The following is a 24,964-nucleotide window of genomic DNA, read 5'->3' on the forward strand; positions in this document are numbered from 1 at the left end:
TTAGGATCACGTACATAAAAAGTAAAGACCTCCTTATAAGATGGGACTATTTTTTGATTTATATATTTATGTAAAGCAAAAAATAAGTAGAATTAGATTTCTTTATCAATTTTATTTGACCCTTAACTCAGTATAAGTTGAGTCCACTGGTAAAAATGTATGAAAAAAGTTACTGCCAGCCTTAGGCTTCATTTGTGAAAACAGATGTTACAGAGCTCCGAGTGTTCTTTTGAACCCAAACTGGGCCAGAATCTGATGTAGAAGTTTGAAAAACTTGAGCACCCAGAGGGCGATCAGGAAGATGAGAGGGCTCGAAACCACATTGAGAAACATACACCCCGAACAGCAACTGGCGCATTGCTTAAGCTTACTGCAATGACTGCAAGAATTTATGGCCTGAGTCCACAGATATAATTAAATTGGGCAAGACTGTATCATTAATAAATTAATTAAATCAGTGTTTATTGAGTCCTTGTTCTCTGCCAGGCATTGTTTTAGGCCTTGGGGACTCTATACTCAGCCAAACGGATAAAATACCCATATTTATAGAATCTGTAGTTTAATGGGTGGCGACAGACAGTAAACAAGATACGTTTGTACAGCAGACCTAGTCTGTAAGATAGTGTGTTAGATACTGACAGGTGCTAAAGTAGGACAGTAAGGCAAGAAGAAGGATGTGAAATATTGGGAAGTGTTTGAAATTTTAGAGAGAGAAGTCAGGCTAGAGAAGGCCTTATTGGGAAGGTGATTAAAAAGAAAAAACTTGAGGAATTCCCTGGTGGCCTAGTGGTTAAGGATCAGATGTTGTCACTGTTCTGGCTCTGGTCACTGCTGTTGTGTGGGGTCAGAGCCTGGGCTGGGAACTTCTGTGTGCTGTGGGCACAGCGCCCCCCCAAAAAAAAGAAAAAAGGAGAGAAACTTGATATTGCAGTATAATAAGCATATAGAAGATTGCAGAAAGCACAAGTAAATGGTGAGATGGGTTTTTACAAAGTGAAATCACTTGTATAGTCAGTGCTCTGATTGAGAGCCGACTATTACTAGTCCCTTATAAGGCCTGGTTACCCTTTCCCAGTCAAAGCATTACCCCCTGATTGCTAATATCATAGCTTGTGGGGCGGGGGGGTTGGCGAGTTTTTGAGCTTTATTTTATTTTATTTTATTTTATTTTATTTTTATTTTTTTGTCTTTTCTAGGGCCACTCCCGTGGCATATGGAGGTTCCCAGGCTAGGGGTCGAATCAGAGCTGTAGCCTGAGCTTTATTTTAATGTGATCATGCATAATATATTCTTTTGTTTCTGGCTTCTTTGACTCAGCATTGTGTTTATGAGATTCATCCATGCTCTCGCAAGTATTTGCAGTTCATTCATTTTTGCTGCTGGGGAGCATTCCATTGTGTGATGATACCACAATTGTTTCCTGTTTTTGGTTAGTGAATAGTGCTGCCATCCACATTCCCATATACGTCTTTGTCAGGACACCTGTAGGGCATATAATTAGGATGGAATTGTTGGGTCATGAGGTATGTGTATATTCACTGTAGTAGATCCTGAGAAACAGTTTTCCAGGGTGACTGTCCAGGTTTATGTATCCATCAGCAGCCTGAGAGCGCCACTTTCTTGGCAACACGCGGTATTTCCTTCCATTTTACTTGAGCTGTTTTAGTGGGTTTGTAGGAGTATTCCATTGTGGTTTAAATTGCAGTTCCCTGAAGATTAATGCAGTCGAGGACATTTTCATTTCGATGTCACTTTTTGGGGTGGTGGAAGTGTTCTGAGTCTTTATCATGCTGGTGTGAAGTGGTTGAACAGGGACACGTTTTAAGTGTGAGGCTGACCGGCTATGCTCCTGGTCTAGAAGTGGGGTGTGAAAGAGAGGAGTCAAGAATGCCATAAGGTTTTATTTTATTTTTACTTATTTTTCGCCTGAGCAACTGGAAGGAGAGGAGTTGGGATGTTGGAGATGGAAAAGGCAAAGATCTGGAACAGTGATACCTAGACTTTTGCATTTTACATATGTAATTATGTTTTTAAAAGCATTTCATAAAGAAAGGACATTTGTTTGAATACCAAAAGAATAAAAGGATATCATTTCAGAGTAAAGGGAAACCCTTTAAATAAGATAAATTTAGCTTCGGGTAAGACTTATGATCAAGTTCTTTTTTTTTTGCCCCCTTATTTCTCTAAGGACCTGCAAGTGCAGGTGTTGTTTTGCAGAGCAGCCTTGGGAGTCACTGATCTGTGGTATTATGAACACATTCCTTGATTTTGATACTGTTAACATAAATGAGCATCATGTCTGTCCTTAAACTTGGAGTAAGATTGATTGAGGTTAGATTCTAAATATGAGAAGCCATATAAAACATCAAAGTAGGCCATGTGTCATTTCTAGCCCAGAAAGACTTCATTTCTTTAAAAAACGAGAGAAAGAGGGAGCACCATATGCATCCAAAGGACACATATGGCACATGTGTAATCGTAGTAAAGCTCGGTACTCATCTTAGTAACTTCTTTGCTGATAGTCTCTATGGAATTTGTTTAAAAAATTTTGTTTTAAAGTAGCCAAGCTCTAAGTTTTCTAGCTTTTTTTTTTTTTTTGAAATTGATTTGCCTGGTCCTTAGGGAATAGTAGAGTTGTGTTTGAACTGTTGTGTATTCTCGTTCTCCCCACCGCCAGTGTTAAAGCGAAGTGCACTGTCAAGTATCTGATGAAAGCAGTGCGGGCAGTGGGAGGGGACGTGGTCCTGCAGCAACAGAGGTGAAGTCAGCTGCTCTGAGTGCTGTGCCCCAGAGCTACGTTGGCACTAGCTTCAGTAGACTGTCTTGAATCTCTCATACGTGTGCTTTCCTTCGCATCGGATACCCGCTTTCTCTTTGGCAGAGCACTGACACGCCTTGTGAATGAGTATCGGTGTCATGAATTGGCTTCAGCAGTGTGTAACTGATCTTTCAATATGAAAGTTTTGCCTTTGAGTATTACCTGGGAAAGATCTTGTGCCCCTTGACACAGTAATTTGATTGTTCAGAGATACTGAATGTCCTTCTGTGAGATTCTGTTGACATCTTAGAGAACAGTATTAATAACAACAGTATTAATTAATAACGGTATTGTTAACAACAGTATTAATTACATTTCTCCTCTTTGCTAACTGATTTTGTGGGACTTAATGTCTTTCTACCAAGAAGAGAATTTTAACGTGTATGATCGGTTCTCAGCGTTTCGAGTCTGCTTTTGGTGTTAGGTAATAGGGTCATGTTTTAGTGAGCTGATGTGTCTGTGGTTGTAGCATGATTATCTTGCCCTGAGGGGTGGGAGAAAGTAAGTGAAAGGCTCATTGCTGTTTGTGAGTTAAGTTGGGCCTTGGCACAGAGCGCTGATCACTTTGGCATTCAAACACAGCATTAGATCACCTTGATTGCAGTTTGGGAATGTTCTGAAAGTGTTACCTACCCTTCCAGGATTCTCCATAAACTTGAGCTGCTATAGAGAGTGCTGTTTATTGTATCTCATTCTCAAATACTTTGCCAAACTGCTGTCATCGTACCCTTTATTGGTAGAAAATTAGTTAGGCAAAAATCATTTTCTTTTTCTTGCATGGCAGAGGTGATGAAATTTAGGAGAAGGTACTCATAAGGAAAGGTTGGAGGTGCTGATTGTGAATTTGAGCCCTTGTTCAAAACAAAGAACTCTTGGGAGTTTCTGTTGCGGCTCAGCGAGTTACGAACCCAGCTAGTACCCAGGAGAGTGGGGATTTGATTCCTGGCCTCACTCAGTGGGTTAAGGATCTGGTGTTGCCGCACACTGGCGTGGGTCACAGATGCGGCTTGAATCTGGCGTTGCTGTGGCATAGGCCAGCAGCTGTACCTCCAATTTGAACCCTAGCCTGGGAACTTCTGTATGCTGTGGGTGTGGACCTAAAAAGAAAAAACAACAAAAAACTCCAAACAAAACAACCCCCCACAATCCCCCCCCCAAAACACAACAAAGAACTCTTAGAGTGGAATGCTCTGTGTATTGCTTGTGTCTTCCGATCTCAGCTCTTGTATGTGGAAATAATGAAAGGAGTATGTATGACATGAATTGGTCAGAGATTTTAGTTATAGATACTAAGGTTTATTCTAGTTAGTGTAAGCAGAAAGGGGTGGTGGATTAAGGGTGCTAGGTAGCTTAGCAAATCATCAGGAGAGCTGAAGAAAGAGACTGGGAATGGTTGGCGATCAGTACTGCGTCGTGGAACCTGCCCTCCTAGGAGCTGCAGCCCTGCTTAGGTCAGGATGCTCCAAATCAGAACCCAGAGCTAGGATCACTCTGCTTTTGTCTGCGAGCAAAGTGGATGCCACACACACTGCCACCTTGCTTCTTTCCCCACGTACTTCTGAGGCTCCCTTGTGAAGGAGTCTTGATGTACAGAGTAATTTGATTAGTCAAAGATACCGAAAGTCCTTTTGTAAGATTCTGTGCTATGTCTGGTTGGTGGAACTATACTGACCTGGGTCCTTGGACCTTTTGATCAAAAGAAGTTGGTAAGAGGCCAGATGAAAAATTCAGGTAAGGGAATGAAGGCAAGTAATAGGTTCCCTTGCAGGGCAGGCTGTTCCTTAAGTGGGGTGAGGGTAGGGGTGGTGAGGTGGTCTGCCCCCCGCCTTTGCTGGTGCTTTGTGCTGGGATAATGTGCAGTACCCTGCTTTCGCCCACGGCACCTCAGAAATGGCAGTTGGTTTGTGGCTTTTCTGTATCTTAATGTTCCTAATTGTCCCAACTGCTGCATGTATGCAGTTATTTTTAGTCTCTTATAGCTTCTTTGTATTTTGTTGCTGGAGGAGATGTTTGCCCAGATGCAAGCATTCCAGAAAAAGGTCCCAGCCTATCTCAGAACTAATTCATAAGTCTGCCTGGACCAGATTATGAGGGGAGGAAACAATTTCCCCATCCCTGGTTTATTTGCTTTTTTAAATTTTGCCATGAGAAGGTGGCTTTATACAGAACGGAACTATTAAACTGTGGTGAGAACAGACCAAAGATTTCAGCCCTTCTGAATAACAGATCCTCATTATACCTATTTGAAATAATATCATAGCAACAATTTTAATGGGTTATGAGGAACTTTTAAGGAAGCTATTTACTTTTTATTTTTTTTTGCTTTTTGGCCACACCTGTGGCATATGGAAGTTCCCAGGCTAGGCTCTGAATCAGATCTGTAGCTGCCTGCCTATATCACAGCCACAGTAACCCAGGATCCAAGCTGTGCCTGCAACCTACACCGTAACCGCCGGATCCTAAACCCACTGAGCGAGGCCAAGGATCAAACCTGCCTGCTTATGGATATTAGTCAGGTTCGTAACCCTCTGAGTCACAATGGGAACTCCCAGAACAACTATTTGAAAACACGCTTTTTAGGAGTTCCCCTTGTGGCTCAGTGGAAACGAATTTGACTAGTATCCATGAGGACCCAGCTTTGACCCCTGGCCTCACTCAGTGGGTTAAGGATCCAGCATTGCCGTGAGCTGTGGTGTAGACTGCAGATGTGGCTCAGATCTGGCGTGACTGTGGCTGTGGTGGAGGCTAGTGACTACAGCTCCGATTTGACCTGTGGCCGGGGAACCTCTATATGCCACATGTACGGCCCTAAAAAGACAAACAAATAAATAAAAATAAAAACATACTTTTAAAAATTGAGGTAGTGGTGCATAAAGAATATTTAAGACTCTGGCAGTTTCATACTTGTGTTTCTTTAGAATTTCTGTATTGGTCTTGTCTAATAAGAGTACATAGATAATAAAGTCAAGACAAGAATATCTTCTTTTCACAGGTTCTTTTGTCCTTGGTGAATTAGTCAAGACCCATTCTTGTGGATCTTTTGATCAGAGAACGAGAGTGGAGATTTTATGCGTGGGTCGATATGAAATGATTAATTACTAGAAGAACAAATTAAAGTATATGGATCAGTGACGGTGGGTTAGCAGAGTCACAGAGCATAACATTATTATACTATTTGATAATAGGGTTATTTACCTGAAGTTTTTTTTTTTTTTTTTTCTGAAATGGACTTAATCCTGGAAGGGACTTAGAAATCATTTGGTTCAGAATTCTAGTTTCATAATTGAGAAAATTGTGAAGTGATTTGCTCAAGGTTAAAGGGCTGGTTGGTGGTGAGGCTGCCTGATTTCACAGCCTGGCTTTTCCCACTAAACCCTCTAGAAGAGCAGAGGTTTCACACTTCATTGCCTCCTGGGTTCCCATACTGAGATTTAAGTCCTGGCTTGTAGTTGGGCCATTTCAGTGGGGTGGGTTTTTTTTTTTTTTTTTCCTTTTTATTTCAGGGCTGCACCTGTGGCATATGAAAGTTCCCAGGCTAGGGGTCGAATCAGAGCCGTAGCCACTGGCCCTCCCCACAGCCACAGCAATGCTGCATCCCAGCCGCATTTCCGCCCTGTGCTGCAGCTTGCGGCAATGCTGGATCTTTAACCCACTGAGTGAGGCCAGGGATCGAACCTGCATCCTTGTGGACACTATGCCTGGTTCTTAACCTGCTGAACCACGATGGGAACTCCCATCTCGGTGGGATTGTTGGTTGGATAACAGTGGTGCTTTATTATGTGGCAAATGAATACTTGGAAATTTCTTCCTGCATTTTGAGGAATTTGAATCACAGAGCTAAGACTTTTGTTTAGAACAATCCTTGGGGGTGTATGTGGGGAATGATCAGTGAGCTTGCCTAATTGAAAGGGTAAGTTTCACTTAGTAAGTTTCACTGCAAAAGTGAAGGGGGTTTAGGTGTAACTCTCTCCTATTGACTCTTCTGACTGCTCATAACTTTCTTCATACACAGCTCTTCTGATAAGCCATTCGCTATGACATGATAATCAGTACGAGGTAAAAATTATTAGGAAAATTAAATGTGGTTCACGTGTCACTTCCTTCAAGTCTTTGCTTAGAGCTATCTTTGTAGTGAGTCTTAACCTTAACCCATTCTCTTTAAGATTGCAACCCATCTTCCCTGCATTCATTCCTGAATCCCCTTATTTTACCATCCTGACTTTTTTCTTTTTAATAGCATAGATTCCCCTCTAATATTATATATGTGTATCTGCTACATTTGTCTGTATATTATGCCTATTGCCTATTTTGTTTCTCCTCCATTAGACTGCTTGCTCCCCAAAGGCAGGCTTTTGTCAATTTCTTGTACATTCCAGCAGGAAAAATAGTATCTGGTCCATAGTATGTATTTAATATCTGTATGTTGAATGAATGAACTTGGCAAAAGCAGCTACTTAGGATTCCTACTAGTAAAATGGCAGATTCTCAATCTCAGTGATTATTTTATTCCTGAACTCATTGGGGATGGCAGAATCTTCAGTTGGTATATAAAGAAAATAAATATTTTAAGTGTGTGTTGTGCTATAAGTGGTATTCTGGAACCTCCTGGCTTATTTGGCAATAAACAAGGAGCTTGGATTCAGTGAAAAAAAAAAAAATCATTACTTTCCAGCTTGAATCAGTGGAACAAATTCTTTAAATATTACAATCTAGATTACTAAATGATAAAAATATACACAGAATTCTCAACTATAGACTTGGACAGTTACTGGTTTTAAATGTAATTGACTTAGAGGTTTTTTATTTTCAAACTTGAGGCCAAAAAGAGGGCAGGTTTCAGAGTCTTAGGTGCTGAGGCAACAGGAGAGGGAGGGAGGAGGGAAATCAAAGTCTCTGCAGAGTGGAAAACGCTTGGGTAGAGTCATCTAGATGTGAAAGTACATTTCCAAACCTTTTGAGAAAAGCTAAAACTCAAGACAGAGGTACATTTTGTGCAGGTTAAGTCTATGTGGTTCTAAAATTGTCACTTTGGAGTTCTCTTGTGGCACAGTAGGTTAAGGACCTGGTGTTGTCACTGTAGCAGGTTGAGTCACTGGTGCGGTGCATGATCAGTTCCTGGCTTGGAAGCTTCTACATCCTGTGGGCACAGCCAATAAAATAAAATAAAAAAGTAAAGTAAAATAAAATGGTCACTTCGTTAAGCTGGTGGTAGGTAGCCTCCTAGGAAGTTTTGGGACATAATGTAGTTTATAAATTCTCACTTTTATATAAAGAGATGTTTGGCTTTAGGAGTTCCCATCATGGCTCAGTGGTAATGAACCCTACGAGTGTCCATGAGGATGCAGGGGTTTGATCCCTGGCCTTGCTCAGTGGGTTAAGGATCTGGTGTCGTGGTGAGCTGTGGTGTAGGTTGCAGACATGGCTCTGATCCCTCGCTGCTGTGGCAGTCACAGCTGTAGCTTCAATTCGACCCCTAGCCTGGGAACCTCCATATGCTGCATGTAGCCCTAAAAAGAAGAACTCCCTCCCCCCCAAAAAACCCTGAGTTTTAAAGAAAACCACAGCAGAGAAATAGGTCTGCTTGATCTGTTCTGAAGGTAGATATATTGGGGAAGTTAATTATAGAGCAGTAAAAAGACCTTATTTAGAAAACATTGTAAACCTCAACTTGATAAGATAGGATTGCTATTTTTGTCATTTCAACATTCTGTAGAAGTCAAGTAAGATATGATATTCATCTTTTTGCTAGAGGTACTGCTTTGGAAGTGATCAGTTTTAAAAAAGAGATAATTTGTGCATATAGTTTGTACATATTTTTTTCCTGACCATAAAATCAGACCATACTTACATGGAGAAAGATATCCAACCCCACCCTGCCCTACCCCAGCAGCCAGTGCTCCGAAGGTTTTTCTTCTTAATCGTTTATGTTAATTGTTTCTTTTGTAACATATGGTTAAATGAGACATTTATTTTGCAGTTGATTTATAATTTAATTTTAATATACTCCAAAATATTGTTTCCACAACTGACTAGAGAATAGGATGTAATAGCAGAGCACCAGGCTGGCATTCAGTGGCATTCGAGAGATTGTGACTTAATCTTATTTGCAAAGTGAGAGTTTTATAGTGATAATGGGGTATTGGGGTCTCTTCCAGCTCTAAGAGTTTATGATCTATATTTGCTTGTAATCAGCTTAGTTCTCCAGACACATCTTTTCTAAAATTTAAATATACAAACAGTGTGCGTATTTCAAGTTACATCATCTCCACACAAAACAGTTCTCCTGAAATGAGTATTTTGGGGGCCAGTGCCCCTTGCTTTAGTCTAGTCAGTGGGAAAGGAATCGTGCAGAAAGTTGCTCAGCAGTCCCTGGAGGCTCATGGAAAGCTCTTCTCTGCTAAGCTGGTTAGACTATCTGAGCCTCTTGAAAAATTTTACAAACTTCTAAAACATGAGGAACTTTCAAATCAGGCTTGCCGTCTTAAGGGACCAGTACTTGGAGTCCTTGTATCATGTTGGGAGCAGCCACCTGAGTTTTTATTGTGTTGTATTTGTAGATTTTCTGTGGATTGCAGGTTTTATTGTAGGGGGTCTTCGTGAGACGTGTATACATGATGCTAGTGTTATATAGCCCTGGTGTTTCTCTCCTTGCAGGCATGCTGTTGTGTGTCTTTTAAGTCTGTATTGGTATCACACTAGCAAGTGTACTAGCTCTAGGTGGAGATGCCCAAATACCCTATAGAATTATTGGATTCATATCCCAATCTGGCAGAGTTCTATGTTTAGAAGTTCAAATGTGGTATCTGTTGGCAGGCATGACTTGGCACACAGTGATTTCCTTGTGGTGGGGGGTGGGGGGGAAGAAGCACATCTGTAGTGAAGATAACAGGGCCCGAAGCCCCTGCTCCCAAGTCTGCTGTTATAGCTTAGTACCCAAGAGAGTCCTGTTTCAGACATCCTAGCTCTGAAGTGAGAGGTAGCTTTACAGCTTCTGAATTATTTTGTGATTTAGCTCTCATTTTTCACATCTTCTGGATTTGAAGTTTTGAAGAACTTAACAGTTTGCTTAAATATGGGCTAGACAGAATAAGTCTGAGGTACTGTGTTAAAGACTGACCTTGAGGCTGAAGAAATCCTTTATTCCTGTTTCATTTCCCTAAGGTATGACGGTATTAGAGCAGATGGGGGGCTAGCATTTGAACTTAAGTTGTGTGAAAACTTCATCAGCCAATTGGCTGACTCTTAATGGTAAGACAGGAAGAACCACCCACGTTTTCCATTTTGGATTTGAGTCACAGAAAACAGGTTTCCTGCAGAAACCATTTGGCTTTAACAAGTGTACGGAAATTTCATCTTTGATCAAATTGATGTTTTTATCCTCATTGTGCATGTATTTCACATTAATTATTTCCCCCTTTTTAATCCATAGGTTCAATTTCAAATTTGAATCTCCTGTAATATTGACTGTAAACTAATTTCCCAAGATTTTTGTGTAAGAGGCAGATGAAAAAGACTGTACTTTCAGGTAAGGATCTCATTTTACTTTCTCTTAATAATACACAGATCCTTTGGTGGAGGTCTTGGGTTCCCCCTACCCCCTTTCACATGAATAGAAGTACAGGTGAATTTTTTTTTTTTTTGGCTTTTGTTGTTGTTGTTGTTGCTATTTCTTGGGCCGCTCCCGCGGCATATGGAGGTTCCCAGGCTAGGGGTTGAATCGGAGCTGTAGCCACCGGCCTACGCCAGAGCCACAGCAACGCAGGATCCAAGCCGCGTCTGCAACCTACACCACAGCTCACGGCAACGCCGGATCGTTAACCCACTGAGCAAGGGCAGGGACCGAACCCGCAACCTCCTGGTTCCTAGTCGGATTCGTTAACCACTGCGCCACGACGGGAACTCCAAAGTACAGGTGAATTTTTTAGAAGGTGGCAAATTGAATTCTCCAGACCAGTTTCCACCTGTTTGGGCTTATCTAAGAGGTGCCAATGGGCTGGCTACTTAAAACAATTAGAGAAGCAGTATGTGATGGCAATTAAAACACATACAAATGTTCATTCAAAATAGTATGTAAAGCTGTATTTAAGTTTATTTCAGGAGGAGGAAATCATCCTCCTAATACCTACCTTTTCCTTCCCGTGATTGCTTTATCAATCTATCATCTGTTTGTCTACCTAGCTTTTGTTTTTTAAAGCTTAAAGACATGGATGCTTTTAAGATTAATTTCTCTATCTCTGTGGCATCACAAAGTACTATTGTAATAGTTCTGGGCATGAGAAGATTATAGCAAGAAGATCTGTACTCGAAATAATTTGGAATTTGGGAGTTAGTATTTAGAAATGAATTTCTTCCCAGGAAGAAAGGGAACTGTGCAGTCTAGAAAAAAACCAAAACCAAAAAATAGCTCCCCCAACCCAAATCTGAAAAAAAAGCATGACATAGATAAATTGTGCTGAGTTGGGATTGTCGTGTTTTTGGATACAAATGAAAGTACATTTCAGAGAAGTAATAAATTACCTTTTTAATCAGTTACCAAATTTTCCTAATTGATTTTGAGGTACTGAATCACTTCTAAATTAGTCTTTTAAAATAGATTTTATTGGAGTATAGTTAACTTACAAAGTTGTGCTAGTTTCAGGATACTTCAATTTATACATATACATATATCAATTCCTTTTCAGATTCTTTTCCCATGTAGGTTATTACACAGTACTGAGTAGAGTTCCCTGTGCTATATAGTAGGTCTTTGTTACCTATTTTATTTTATTTTTTATGATTTTTATTTTTTCCATTATAGTTGATTTACAATGTTCTGTCAATTTCTACTGTACAGCAAAGTGACCCAGTCATACATATATATATATATATTCTTTTTCTCACATTATCCTCCATCATGTTCCATCACAAGTGACTAGATATAGTTCCCTGTGCTGTCCAGCAGGGTCTCATTGCTTATCCATTCCAGGTGCAATAGTTTGCATCTGTTAATCCCAAACTCCCAGACCAGACCATCCCGCTCCCTCCCCCTCCCCCTTGGCAACCACAAGTCTGTTCTCCAAGTCCATGAGTTTCCTTTCTATGGAAAGGTTCATTTGTGCCATATATTAGATTCCAGATATAAGTGATATCAGATGGTATTTGTCTTTCTCTGAGTTACTTCACTTAGTATGGGAGTCTCTAGTTGCTGCAAATGGCATTATTTTGTTCTTTTTTATGGCTGAGTATATTCCATTGTGTATATAAACCACATCTTAATCCATTTATCTGTCAATGGACATTTGGATTTCCATGTCTTGGCTGTTGTGAATAATGCTACAGTGAACATAGGGGCGCATGTTTCCAGAGTCAGCAGAAGGAAGGAAATCATCAAAGAGGAAATCAATAAAATAGAGATTTAGGAGTTCCCGTTGTGGCACAGTAGAAATGAATCTGACTAGGAACCATGAGATTGCAGGTTCAATCCCTGGCCTCACTCAGTGGGTTAAGGATCTGGTGTTGCCATGAGTTGTGGTATAGGTCACAGATGTGGCTCAGATCTGGTGTTGCTGTGGCTGTGGCTGGCACTGGTAGCTCCGATTGGACCCCTAACCTGGGAACCTCCATATGGCACAGGTACAGGCCTAAAAAGCAAAAAAAAAAAAAAAAAAAAAAAAGAAAGAAAGAAATCAGTAAAACCAAGACCTTGTTCCTTGAAAGTGTAAACAAAATTGGCAAACCTCTGGCCAGACACACCAAGAAGAGGCTAGAAAGAACTCACATAAACAAAATAAGAAATGAAAAAGGAGAAATCTCAATGGATACTGCAGAAATAGAAGAAACCATAAGGGAATACTATGAAAAATTATATGCCAACAAATTTGACAACCTAGAAGAAAAGGACAACTTTCTAGAGACATACAGCCCACCAAAACTGAATCAAGAAGAAATAGATCAGTTGAACAGACCTATCACTAGAAATGAAATTGAACATCTGATAAAAACACTCCCTACAAACAAAAATCCACCAGATGGCTTCACAGGTGAATTCTACCAAACATGCAAAGAACTTATACCCATCCTCCTTAAACTTTTCCAAAAGGTTGAAGAAGGAACACTCCCAAAGACATTCTATGAAGCCACCATCACTCTAATTCCAAAACCAAAGACACCTCCAAAAAAGAAAATTATAGGCCAATATCTTTGATGAATATAGATACAAAAATTCTCAACAAAATTTTAGCCAACTGAATCCAACAACATATATAAAAAAGATCATACACCACAACCAAGTGGGATTCATCCCAGGTTCACAACGATGGTTCAACATAGGCAAATCAATCAATGTGATACACTGCATTAACAAAAGAAAAGTCAAAAACCACACGATCATGTCAATAGATGCCGAAAAAGCGTTTGACAAAGTCCAACATCTATTCATGAAGACAGCTCTTACCAAAGAGGATATAGAGGGAACATTACATAATAAAACACATTTATGACAAACCCACAGCTGATATAATACTCAATGGAGAAAAGCTGAAGGCTTTCTCACTAAAATCTGGAATAAGACAAGGATGCCCATTCTCAACACTTTTATTCACCATAGTACTGGAAGTCCTAGCCATGGCAATCAGACAAACAAAAGAAATAAAAGGTATCCAAATTGGAAGAGAAGAGGTAAAATTGTCACTCTATGCAGATGACATGATACTATATATAGAAAACCCTAAGGACTCCACACAAAAACTACTCGAACTGATCAGCGAATTCCTCAAAGTAGCAGGATACAAGATTAACATTCAGAAATCAGTTGCATTTCTGTATACTAATAATGAAATGTTAGAAAAGAAATATAAAAACACAATACCTTTTAAAATCGCATCCCCCAAAATTAAATGACTAGGAATAAACCTGACCGAGGAGGTGAAAGACTTACATACTGAGAAGTATAAAAGATTAATCAAGGAAATTAAAGGGGATTCAAAGAAATGGAAAGATACTCCATGCTCCTGGATTGGAAGAATTAATATCATAAAAATGGCCATACCACCCAAAGCAATCTGCAGATTCAGTGCAATCCCTATCACATTACCCATGACATTTTTCATAGAACTGGAGCAAACAATCCAAAAATTTATATGGAAACTATCTATTTTATATATAGTGTGTATACGTCAATCTTAGCCCCCTAATTTGTCCTCCTTCCCCTGCCATATTTACCCCTTGGTAAACCTGTAAGTTTGATTTCAAAATCTTTGAGTCTGTTTCTATTTAAGTTCTTTTGTATCATTTTTTTATTAAATTCCACACGTTAGTGATCTCACATATTTGTCTTTCTCTGACTGACCGACTTCTCTTAGTATGATAACTTCTAGGTCCATCACTTCTGAATTAAGTTTTGCACCTCTGTAGGATGGTTACTTTTCAAAGCAGCAGAAACAAATCTGACTGTTATCCATGAGGATGCAGCTTTGATCCCTGGCCTCACTCAGTGGGTTAAGGACCTGGCATTGCTGTGAGCTGTGGTGTAGGTTGCAGATCCTGCTTGGGTCCTGCATTGCTGTGCCTGTGGCGTAGGCTGGCGGCTGTGGCTCCATTTCGACCCCTAGCCTGATTATGCCACGGGTGCGGCCCTAAAAAGACACACACACACATATAAAAACAAACTCAACTTTAAGGCATTGGCGTCATTTGAAGAGGGACGATCACATCTGAGTGAATAATGCACAGATCATTGAGTAGCGCATTGTAGGATGGCTGTTGCAGCAGATTTAGTTTCCTAACTATATTATCAGGTAGAAGAAATAAATTTGCAGAGTTCCCTGGTGGCTCAGTGGGTTAAGGGTCCACTGTTGTCAATGCTGTGACTTGGGTGCTGTCCCTGGCCCAAGAACTTCCATAAGTTGTGGACACCACCACAGAAAAAGAAGTTAGTTTGCGAAGAGGCAGCTCAGTCGAAGCTGGTTAGGATTTATAACAAGCTACAGATGAAGTGTGGACATAATTTCTTTCTAGTATATCCTGGGATCAGCCTTACTCAGACCTTTGAAGTAACTTCTTCACTAATTTCCTTGTACCACTCTTTGTAAAGTTGGGTCTCATTATTTTCTGCCAAGAACACTTCTGGGCCTTCCAATTATCCACGGCAGTGGTTCTCAAACTTTTGGTCTCAGAAGCCTTTTATACTGTTGAAAATTATTGAAGCCCCATGGGAACCTCAGTTTATGTTGATTAAATCTATCACTATTTACTGTTTTAGAAATTAAAATGGAGAAGTTCCCATTGTGGCTCAGTGGGTTAAGAACCCAACATAGTGTCCGTGAGAATGTGGGCCCAATCCCTGGCCTAGCTCAGTGGGTTAAAGATCTGATGTAGCTGCAAGCTGTGGAGTAGGTTGCAGATGCGACTTGGATCTGGCTGTGGCTGTGGCTGTGGCTGTGGCTGTGGCCTACAGCTGCAGCTCCATTTCAACCCCTAGTCCAGGAACTTCTATATGCCACAAGTGTGGCCCTAAAAATTAAAATAAAATGGAGATAAGTTTTAAACATAGACTATACGAACTTACATTGCTACATTGCAGAGTGGTGACATCATCAAGTCACGCACCTTCTGGAAAACACTGTCCACTTATGAGAGTGTGAGAATGAAAAGCAAACAGCAGTGTGGTGGTGTTTTTAGAAGTTCCATTGATTGAGGTGTGACCGATATACAGTATAATCTACCTTTTTTAGTGTACAGTGTTCTGGATTTTGGCAAGTGCATATGGTCATGTAACCACAGTAATGATAAGGAACATTTTCATCGCCCCAAACTGTTCCCCTCCCGTTAGCCTCAGCACACTTTGACCTGTTTTATAGTGCTGTGGTTCTGCTTTTGCCCAAATGTCATATAAATGCAACTGTGTGGTCTGTAACCTTTTGAATCTGGCTTCTTTCATTTAAATTTAACATAACGCATTTGAGATCCATCCATGCTCAAGTGTATCACTAATCTGTTCCTGCTTATGGCTGTCTTACTCCAGTGTATGAGTGTACTACAGTTTGTCTACGAGTTGGAGGACATGTGGGTTATCTCCAGTTCTTTGGTGGGGATGGTCTTAGAATTATTATTATTAAAACAGTGTTAACCTCACAGACTCCCTAAAAGACTCTCAGGGGCCAAGACCCCTCTCTGGGCATCTCTGGCCACCCTGAACTGTGTGCCTGGTTGTGATGTGCCCCTGTCTAGAACGTCAAGATCTAGCTTAAGGGTTTGCTTCACACTGCCCTTTCTAGGCCTCTTCTCACTGTCACCCCTACACACCTTCATGCCCTAAGGGTGGGCTGGTCACCACCTGCATGGCTGTTATTTGAGGACCTGGGATCATCTTCTCTGTCCCAGCACATGTCTGATGTCTGATACACAGATGTATTCCCTGTTGGAAGGAATAAATAACCATCCCAAACACATGTAGGGCATTTTATGGGTTTTTGTTTTTATTTTATTTTTTTGGTCTTTTTTGTCTTTTATAGGGCTGCACCCGCAGCACATGGAGGTTCCCAGGCTAGGGGTCTACTTGGAGCTGTGGCCTCTGGCCTATGCCAGAGCTGCAGCAATGCCAGATCCGAGCTGCGTCTGTGACCTACACCACAGCTCACGGCAACGCCGGATCCTTAACCCACTGAGTGAGGCCAGGGATCGAACCTGCAACCTCATGGTTCCTAGTTGGATTCCTTTCCACTTCACCACGACGGGAACTCTGGCATTTTATTGTTTACAAGAGGCTTTCCCATATATGATAATGTTCATCCCTCCTTTCAACTCTATGAAGTACATACCATGTGATTTTTAATATCTTTTATTTTTATCTGATAGTATTAAGTCTTAAAGCTCTGGTCTTGGAGTTCCTGTTGTGGCTCAGTGGTTAACGAACCCGACTAGCATCCATGAGGATGCGGGATCGATCCCTGGGCACTCAGTGGGTTAAGGATCTGGCATTGCCATGAGCTGTGGTGCAGGTCACAGATGTGGCTCGGATCCCATGTTACTGTGTGGTTCTGGAGTAGGCTGGCGGCTACAAGTCCAGTTTGACCCCTAGCCTGGGAACCTCCATATGCTGTGGGTATGGCCCTAAAAAAAAAAAAAAAGCTCTGGTCTTAACTAAGCTGTACCTTAGAATAACCTGGGGAACTTAATAAATGCACTAATGCCCCCAGACCAATTAAATCCTAATCTCTGGGAATTCCTGTCGTGGCGCAGTGGAAATGAATCCGACTAGGAATCATGACGTTGTGGGTTCGATCCCTGGCTTTGTTCAGTGGGATAAGGATCTGGCGTTGCCGTGAGCTGTGGTGTAGGTCGCAGATGTGGCTTGGATCTTGTGTTGTGGCTGTGGTGTAGGCCGGTAGCTGTAGCTCCGATTAGACCCCTAGCCTGGGAACCTCCATTATGCTGCAGGTGCAGCTCTAGAAAAGACAAAAAAAAAAATCCTAATCTCTGGAGGTCAGGTTTAGGTATTAGTATTTTTTAAAAGCATTACTGTTGAATCTCATGTGCAGCCACAAGAGTTTGCTTTACTGTGAAGTCGTAGTGGTGATGTAGTCAAGACTAGAACCCAGGTCTCTGGTGCCTTTACCTCCACACTACACACTTTCACGTGAAGGGAAGCACTAAGAGGTTTAGAGAACTTTGGTATAGATGCCAGAGTTTCGATTTATGGAGGAAATGTCACGCAGGAAGCTCAACACCGAATTGAGAGTCAGGGGACCATGTTTCCGTTTTGGCTCTGCATTTATTAACTGTGGATTAATAAATACATGAGTCTGTTCTCACTTGTAAAGTAAGGATACTGTCTTAAATTCTAGACGCTATTATAGGGATCAAATTAGATGATGTGTTACATGATTTTAAAGGATTTATTTAAAGGGTTACAAAATCCTTTTGTAAACTATGAAGTGCTGTCTAAAACTTATTTTTACTTGATTTTAACCCAGTGTATTTATTGGCTAGCTTTCCTGGCAGTTCATAAATTACACAAGTAATACATAAATAGAGTCTCACTGAAATGGTTAAATAACAGAATTATGCAGAGTAAAACCAAGAGGTCACCATGGGTCACATTCTTTCAATCCTTTGTGTATGCATTTAAGTGCATAAATATGTATGTATGTAATGTAAGTTATTTTTTTTTGGTTGTCTTAACATAAATAGTCTTACTTTTTTTTTTTTAACTTGACAACATGTCTTAGATCATTCCATATTAGGATGTATAAATCCCTCTCTTTTTATAGCTGCATATTTTTTCTTGTTTCCAAATAGATGGACATTGAGCCCATGTTCCACTTTTTTAAAAATGCTGATAAACATTCCGAGCTCTTCTTTAATTCATTCTTTTTTATTTTTTCATTTTTAAAAACTATGAAGTATAGTTGGCTTATAATGTGTTAATTTCTGCTGTATAGCACAGTGATCTGTTAAATATATATATATTCTTTTTCATATTTTTTCTGTTATGGTTTATTGCAGGATATTGAATATAGTTCCCTGTGCTCTACAGTAGGACCTTGTTATTTGTCCATCTGATATATAATAGATTGCATCGCCTAATCCCAAACTCCCAATCCTCCCCCCCCACCACGCCCAGGCTAAAACATTAGTTTATTCTTTTGAAAAGATTTATTCTGTTTTCAAGGTATTGGGAGATGAGGTAGTAAATGTCTTTATCTTAGACAATGTCTATTCAAGTCAGAATAGAACTAAGAGTTTCTAAAAAAGATGGTAAAATATACTAGACCTTGCAGAACTTTTTTATATGTTTTTCTATGTTTTGTTTTATTTTTATGGTATTCTTATTTCACTATTTGGATAGACTTTCAAAGACCAATGTGTACTGCTTAAGTTTAACCTCTTTGGTTGTGATTACTCTATACTTTTCTTTCAGTAAAAACAGCACAATGATAATGGCTAGTACTTACTTGTTGTGCCAGCACTGTGCCTAGAGCTTATTATATCCATGGTCTCATTTCTTCCTCTCAGTAACTCAGTGGTGTTCTCCAGGTGAAGTATATAGGAATGGAGAGTCAGAGTGGTCAAGTCACCTGTCCAAGGTTACTTATGGATATAGGATTCAAAGGTCCTGCTTCCAACTCTGATGTCAGGATTTTGCTGAATCAGAAATGGTACTTTGTATCTGTGACATCACAGTTTACTTTCTAAATTACTTATATTTATTTATTTTTAAATACCAGTAATAATTTCACATATATAGAAATAGTTCATGCTCTGGAGTATTCATTTTGTAGAAAGTATTTACAATAAAAGCAATATATTAATGTAACATCATAAAGGCAAATGTGTATTGAATTTAATAGTAAGAATGGTACTTTGGAGTGAAAAAGGCCACTAAATGAGAAGTTGATCTTGAATTCTGTTTACCAGCTAACAGTGACTTTGATAAAATAATCCTTTTTAATCACTGGTAAAGTAGTTCACTTTACATTTAATCAGTTATCAAGCCTGAGTAATGATAGTGTGTGTAAGAAATACTTACATGGAGTTCCTCCTGCGACGCAACAGGATTGGCAGTGTCTCTGGAGCACTGCGACGCAGGTTCGGTCCCTGACCTGGCACAGTGGGTTAAGGATCTGGCATTCCTGCAGCTATGGCATAGGTTGCAACTGTGGCTCAGGTTGCAGCTGTGGCTCAGATCTGATCTCTGACCTAGGAACTCCATATGCTGTGGGGCAACCAATAAAGGAAAAAGAAGAAAGAAATACTTGTGAGAACATTCGGCAGTGGTGATCTAGATGAATTGCGAAATGGAATTCTAGTAATGCTTCCCCTTATTTTGAGTAGTGAGGATAACATTTTTGAAGGGTTTGTTTATTCATGACAAATGAAAGATTAAAATGATCTGTCTTACTGATGAAAGTGCCAGAACAGCCTCAAAGTTTTTTAAACACACTAAAACATATGTTCTTATAGTTTTACCCTAGACATAATTGAGTGTTTTAGGGACCCTGAGTAAATGGACTTGTTGCAAAGATAATTCGCATATAATCTTGGTATACTCTTGTGTCACATCTTACTTGAATGATAAACTAAAACTGAGGTCCAAGTGGCATTGTCTGGAGTCCATGTGATGGTGGCTGACAGCTTTTTTATCCCTAATTGGGCCTCCTTAATGTGTTTCTCCATTTCAAGCCTGACGTGTGGTGGCTGAATGGATCTTTTGGTGGCCTCTTGGCCTTACAGACTGAACTCTGCATTTTATTAAGAAGTGAGGGAGTTCCCGTCGTGGCGCAGTGGAAATGAATCCGATTAGGAGCCATGAGGTTGTGGGATTGATCCCTGGTCTCCCTCAGTGGGTTAAGGATCTGGCATTGCCATTAGCTGTGGTATAGGTCACAGATGCAGCTTGGATCCTGCGTTGCTATGGCTGTGGTATAGTCTGGCAGCTGCAGCTCCAGTTGGATCCCTAGCCTGGGAGCCTCTGTATGCCACGGGTGTGGCCCTAAAAAGAAAGAAAAAGAAGTGAGAAAACATGATAAGTCACAGTTAAGACATTATCACACTGTCTTATTCCTGGTTTTTAATTTATTAGCATTTTTCTAAAGGAAATATTTTTGGCCAATAAATATTTGATGATGGACCCACAGAAGCGAATGAGTGTATTGGCTCACCTTCCTGTGAGAACTTGTTCATTAAGAGTCTGGAAATTCCCGTTGTGGTGCAGCGGAAATGAATCTAACTAGTATCCACGAGGATGCGGGTTCCATCTCTGGCTTCGCTTAGTGGGTTAAGGATCCATAGTTGCTGTGAGCTGTGGTGTAGGTCGCAGACGAGGCTCGGATCTGGTGTTGCCGTGGTTCAGGCGTAGGCCCAAGACTGCAGCTCTGATTCAGCCCCTAGCCTGGGAACTTCCCTATGCCGAAAGTGCTGTCCTAAAAAGCAACAACAACATCAAAAAAAAGTTTGGCACTACCAAGTGGGTTTAGATCACAGGAAGTGATGGGTGGTAGTGACTTTTAGTTGCTCTTGTTAATGCAAGTGGATTCAAATCAATAACTTAGAGCAATCTACTCTAAATCCTACATTGAAAAAATGTTCTCAGATTCACCCTTTTCTCCTGTTTCTAGACTTACTAATTTGCTTGGATAGATCCAGAGACAACATGTCTTTTATTGCCACCTACTTGGAACTGCTTTCTGAGATAACACATTCCACCCTTCAGAGGAATTCATTTCTTCTTCCAAAACTGGGAATTTGTTATTTTTATCTGTATACTTAGCATTTGGAATTTAAATGCTCGTGTCCATTCTGCTCTAGTGACGAAGGGGCATTATATAAGGATTTCCCTCCCTACCCTCCTTTTCAGCATGTGAACATCACATTCCTTGACCTCGTATTTGTTTTGCATCTGTATTTCAGTGTAATCCTGACAAGTTCGTTCACGCAGTAGTTGAACTGAGGTTAAGTGGTATTGTGGTTGTTTGGCAGGATATGGCGGTAAACACTCCTCTTTAAATACAGATGGCCTGAGGTGCCTGCAGTGTTCAGTTGCATCATCACAAATTACAGTTTACAAACACAGGAATGACCACATGGGCTGCACACATCTTCAGTGAGAAATTGCCCCTCCCCATAAAGTCAGTTTTAGAAACTGTAGACTCCCCTTAAGCGTTTTCTTAGACAATTAGATTAATATTATACATTTAATTAGAATGTTTCTGTTTGGGTAGAGCTATGAATAGTCTTTTAGTTCCCAGAAAGTCTCCCACCCAACATCTAAAGGCACGAGTGAAAATGTTTTAGAAATATATCGTGCCTATTTTTCAAAATGTTATCCTATTTTTTCCCGTCTACTTCCTTCCGAACTTCCTGGTAGTTTGGTGACCTGAAGACTGTTTTGCAGAAGATCCCCTCAGAAGTAATTCACCCTACAGAGACGGGATGGAGTGGCCTTTAGAGTCCTTGTGTTTGAAATGATTGGTGGCGCGTCCATTCACTGCACCTCTGCTGCGATGGTCAGCAGCTGGTCTCCGGAGCGCTTAGGTAGAATTGGAAAATACTCCAAGTTACTGTGGGCAGATGAGGAACTGAGAGAAAGTGCCTATTACAGTAGGTAGCAAGGCTTTTTGGGCATATCATACATGTATATATTTTTTGTCTTTCTGCCTTTTTGTCTTTGGGCCGCTCCCATAGCATATGGAGGTTCCCAGGCTAAGGGTCTAATTGGAGCTGTAGCCGCCAGCCTACGCCAGAGCCACAGCAATGTGGGATCCGAGCTGCGTCTGCGACCCACACCACAGCTCATGGCAACGCCAGATCCGTAACCCACTGAGCAAGGCCAGGGATCGAACCCTAGAACCTCATGGTTCCTAGTTGGAGTCGTTAACCACTGAGCGACGACTGGAACTGCATGGGCATATTACATATTTTTTGAGGCTGATGCAGGTATTTTTGAAAACTTTTTTAAACTTAATTATCACTTGCATTATTAGAAAACTGGATATATTTGATATGGATTCGATGTTTCTATGCTTTTAACTTTCGCTAAATGTTTTTTTGAGCTACTTGTTTTTCAGTTTACGAATGTTTTAATTTTTTGTAAATGTTTATATACCTTTTTCATGTGTTTTGTTCAAACTGATTTTTATCTGTAAGTTGTTTTGAGAAACCAAATTCAGTTAAAAATATTTCCTTGACACAGGTCCCAAGGTTGGACACTATAGATTTTTATTTTGTATTCATTTTAATTTTTAGCAAATTTAATTTTAAATTTTAGCAAATGATATGCCTGGTTTCAATAGTATAAAATAATAGTGGTGATACTGCCTTGAAATGAGAAAATTCTCTGCTTCACCTTTTGTACCTCTCTTCAGGGTCAATCATTTTCAAGGTTTTTTTGGTTGTTTCTTTCTTTTTTTTTAGCTAGTTCCTTTGGCCATTTATTGCTGTATATCTAAATAATTTATTTTACTCTTACACCTTGAGTTTTCAGTTCTAAACATTATTTTTTGATGTCTTCCTGCAGAAGGTGACAGTAGCTCCCTACCTACTCTTTCCCCATCCTTCCAGTGACAATTTAATTTGATTTTTGGCTAAGCCCTCATTTAGTACTTAGAGTATTATCATTTGAATACTGATGACCTTGGTCACAGAGTATTCAGTGATTCCTTTTTCTTTTTTTAACTTTTCCCCCTCAGAGATAGTGCTTACTTTGTTTTTAATTTGCTTAGCTTTCTGTTAAGTGCTCATTTAGTTCTAAGTATCCTGAAAGAGCTGTAAAGACTTAAATGGTAAAACTAGTTAAGGCATCATCAGTTCCGGTTTCTCCTGGCACAGTTTCTCCCAGAGCGCTGGGTCCTGCTGGTTCTGAACTGCTCACTGTCAAGCTTCCAGAGAGCTGCCACTTTGGGCCTTCTCTTTGCTGTTATCTTGGGGATTCCTTTGGGTTTTCTCCTTTGGGGATCTTTTATTTTCCAGATTCTGTGTTGTCATCTTTCTTCGTTTATTCTTTCACTTTGGTGAAGATACTTGTGTGTGCGCGCGCGCGTGCGCGCGCGCGTGTGTGTGTGTGTGTGTGTGTGTGTGTGTGTGATACCTATATTCATATCCCACCAAGTAGGATTTAAAATAAAAGTTTATACACACACACACACCACACATATATATACCAATTATCATATGCTACAAGTAGGGTTTAAAATAAAAGTTCCTTTTTTTTTTTTTTTGGTCTTTTTTGCCATTTCTTGGGCTGCTCCTGCAGCATATGGAGGTTCCCAGGCTAGGGGTCTAATTGGAGCTGTAGCCACTGGCCTACGCCACAGCCACACTGGATCCTTAACCCACTGAGCAAGGGCAGGGATTGAACCCGCAACCTCATGGTTCCCAGTTGGATTCGCTAACCACTGAGCCATGATGGGAACTCCTAAAAGTTTATTTTCTAATTGCTGCTAGTAAGAACATACTTTTTTTTTTTTTTCATCAACTCTGTATTCTACAATCTTGCTAAATTCATTTATTAGTTCTAGTAGTTGTTTTGTAGATTCCTTGGAGTTTTCTAGAAGAATTACCATATGAGGAGCTCCTGTCATGGCTCAGTGGTTAATGAATCCAACTAGGAACCATTAGGTTGCAGGTTTGATCCCTGGCCTTGCTCAGTGGGTTAAGGATCCGGCGTTGCCATGAGCTGTGGTGTAGGTTGCAGATGCGGTTCGGATCTGGCATCGCTGTGGCTCTGGCGTAGGCTGGCGGCTACAGCCCTGATTAGACTCCTAGCCTGGGAACCTCCATATGCCGCAGGAGCGGCCCACGAAAAGGCAAAAAGACGAAAAAAAAAATTACCACATGACCTTTAGGTAAGTTTTTCTTCCTTCATAATCTTTATGCCTTTTATTTATTTTCCTTGCCTTATGGCACTGGCTTGAACCTTCAGTATAGCATTGGCCAGAAGGCAGTAAATGTGAGCATTCTTGCCTCATCGATCCTTCATCTCAGGGGAAGACAGTTCCGTCTTTTACCTTTAAGTGTGATGTCGGGTTCAGGTTTTTTTGGTAGTGTTTTTTTCACCAGTTTGAGGAGATTCTCTGCTTTTCCTAGTTTTTGGAGAACTGTTATCATGATGGCTGTTTAATTTTGTCAGGTACCTTTTCTGCATCTATTGATCCTGAGGTTTTCTCTTTTATTGTGTTACAGCGATTTTCAAATGTGAAAACAATTTTGCATTCTTGGGATAAACTGTACTTGCTCATATATGCATTTTATATATAATATTAAATTTAATTTCCTAAAATTTTGTTAAAAATTTTTATGTCTGTGTTCATGTGGGGTCTGAGTCTGTAACTTTGGTTTCTGTGATGTCTGTCGGATTTTAGTATTAGTGTTATGCTAGCCTTGTAAAATGAGTTCAGCATGTGGTCTTCCTCTCTTCTGAAAAAGTTAAAATTTCTTTCCTGAGTGTTTAATATAATTTAACAGTGAAATCACCTGGAGTTGGAGTTTTCTTTTTTTTGGAATATTTTTGACAACAGATTCAATTTTTTGAAAAGACGTAGAACTAGTTAGATATTCTGTTTCTTGTGTCGGTTTTGAAGCTCTCTGGCAGTGTATGTATTTTTTCATTTTTGGTATTGGTGATTTGTGTTTTGTCTCTTTTTTTTCTTGATCAGTCTGCCTAGAAGTTTG

General features: G+C 40.2%; 1 protein-coding gene across 33 annotated transcripts in view; it reads left to right on the plus strand.

Moving 5' to 3' along the window:
* Window positions 1–24,964, plus strand: part of SIPA1L1 (signal induced proliferation associated 1 like 1) — a 378,935-nt gene that overhangs the window by 29,951 nt on the left and 324,020 nt on the right. For 32 of the 33 annotated variants that reach the window (XM_013989146.2, XM_021099427.1, XM_021099444.1 and 29 more), the window contains one exon: window positions 10,248–10,343. The exons of the other annotated variant lie outside the window; for it this stretch is intronic. The gene's annotated coding sequence lies outside the window, so the exon portion shown is untranslated. The remainder of the gene's footprint in view (window positions 1–10,247; window positions 10,344–24,964) is intronic. 33 annotated transcript variants of the gene reach the window in all.

The sequence above is a fragment of the Sus scrofa genome, chromosome 7, assembly GCF_000003025.6.
Source record: "Sus scrofa isolate TJ Tabasco breed Duroc chromosome 7, Sscrofa11.1, whole genome shotgun sequence".
NCBI classification, from domain to species: Eukaryota; Metazoa; Chordata; class Mammalia; order Artiodactyla; family Suidae; genus Sus; species Sus scrofa.